Consider the following 2,354-nt stretch of genomic DNA (forward strand, 5'->3'; position numbering starts at 1 on the left):
AGGGAGAAAGGACAGAAATAGTGAGTCAGGGCGGCTTCACATCCCATGGAAGGGGGCTAGAATGGGGATGATCTCCCCCAAGGCCAGACTGACACTGGATCCTTCCTGGGTGTCCCCTACTTGTCTCATTTGTGATGGTGGAGAGTTCTGTGTGGATGGTTTGCACACGACATTTCCTGTTCATGTTGCATTTTCCATGTCAACAATTCTGCCCTTCTCCCCTCTGGTTCCTACCTGGGTTGGATAGGGGAGGGTCTGGATCTCCCTCCAGTTCTTAATTTCCAGGAGCAGGGGAAGACTCCTAGATCCATCCTCTAAACCGGGCCAGGTGTGCACCAAAGCCCCTACTCCGAGAAAGTCACCTTTGGAATCACCTGGCTCATCTCTATTGCAGCCTGCAGCCCCGTGGCTTTGCTCTTCTGAATTGGGGGCAGAAGTCTCCAGTTAAAAAGTGGATACTAGTAATTCCCTAAGGTGGAAGCCACTATCCACCCTCCCGCATGAATGCTAGCATGAAGCTTCTTTTAGGTGTGCAGACCTGATTCTGCACTGACCCTTAGCTTCAGGAGTTCTGCAGGATTGAGCTTCATTTCTTGGATCCTAATCCTCTGAGACCTGCTGCTAACTCTTGGGGAACAGGTGCCTCCTCACATTCTGTGCCTCAGCTTCCCCAGAAAAGGTAGATGGAGGTGGGCTAAGTGTTTGGAGATCCCGGCTGTATCTACATCTGGGACCCTCCCTCCTTTTTCTTTGTATGGTCAGTGCCAACATGGTACCTGACATCAGAGTGGGACCTAGAATGTGTCTTTAAGTAGTTTAGGGGTGATAAGAGGTGTTCACTTGTCTTAAAACTGTGTTCCCAGAGCAAATACCTTGCTTTTGCTCACATAGTATGTTTGCTTGGGTTGACTTTTAGGAAGGTTGCTGGAGAGGAGAGGAAAGGCTAAACATCTCCCCTAGGGAACCATTCCTTGAATAAAGTTAAGAGTACACTTGGAATTTGTGGAAGGAAGGGAGGAAGTGTCCACAATGTTTGGGGAGGGACCACTCCTTATGGCCCAGGAGGCCAGTAGGGGTAGAGAGGCAACAAACACATTCCAGGTGAACTCTGCCCTTTGACACCTCTCTCACTCCCCTACCTCCTGGCTAAGTAAGTCAAGGTCCCAGGGCCAAATTTAGACTTGGAGGGTGGGCAGTTGTCTGCTCCCTTAAACAACTGGCCTCAAGGCCCTCCACTGCCTCCTAGGAGACAGGCAGGCTGCACAGAGGAGGAGAGGAAGTAGCGAGGTGGGAGCTGGTTTCGCTTCTCCCACGGCTTCTCTCAGAGGCCAGGCTGGGAGGCCTGTGGCTGGAGGCACCCGGGTCACCAGAGTTAACTCCCTGTTATCTGGGCCCCAGTTGATCTAGGGTTGCAATTGTTTAACTCAAGGCAGACTTCCCCCAACTGCTCTGCTCCCTATCCCCCCAGGGTCTGGAGTCTGGGGGCTGTGTTTTCTCTGCCTCAAAGAAGAAACACAAACCCACCCCCACTCCCACCCCCACGAATTCCACAGAATTGCAGAAATTTTTCACTTTGGGATTATCTGCAGTTTGGAATTACAGCAGCTGGGACTTTACTCTATGGATCCCTGAGATGGCGAAAAAAGGACTTCTGCCATATCATCAGCCCGGCATGGATATGCCGGACTAAAATCTGTACCCAATGGGCTTTTATAATCTCTCTCAATCAGTGTCTGTTGCGCGCTGTTTTAAGATAGGCACTATTTCATCCTTGGAGTTTGTAGGCCAGGGTTCCAGGGCACCACACACAATGTGAGTGCCTTAGCCCCAGGACTCCGGGCTTCGGACTGCCACTGGCGGCATAGGACGAAAAAATGTGTTTTCTTGGATCAGTTTCTTCATCTGTGAAATGGGAACAGGAATCTCTGCCCTTTTTTCTCCCTGGGAACCAGAGCCCACCCAGTCCAAGAAAGCGCTCTGGATAGGTGGGGTTCTTGAACCGCGTCTAGCTCCAAGAGACCTCTGCTAGGAGATACCGGACCTACAGGCATCTGATCTGAGGGGCACGGCCGGCCGAAGAGGGGGCGGAGGGACGGCAGATTTTAAAGTGTGGTGGGTGTCCAAGCCTATGCACCCCTCATAAAACGGGGAGGTCCTCTTATTTTTGTAAAGTTGTGGGGAAAGAGGTGAAGACGAGGCGTGATGGGGAGCTGAGCCTGGGCCAATGTCGTCAGAGCGCGGGGAGCTGGAGGCGCCGCGGCTGCGGCTCGGGCCTCAGAGCCTGCGGCGTCTAAGTGGCCGGTGCTGCGCTGGGAGGGAGGCAGAGGGAGGAGGGAGGGGAGCCGAGGTAGCGG

The sequence above is a fragment of the Myotis brandtii genome, unplaced genomic scaffold (genome assembly GCF_000412655.1).
Source record: "Myotis brandtii unplaced genomic scaffold, ASM41265v1 scaffold668, whole genome shotgun sequence".
NCBI lineage: Eukaryota > Metazoa > Chordata > Mammalia > Chiroptera > Vespertilionidae > Myotis > Myotis brandtii.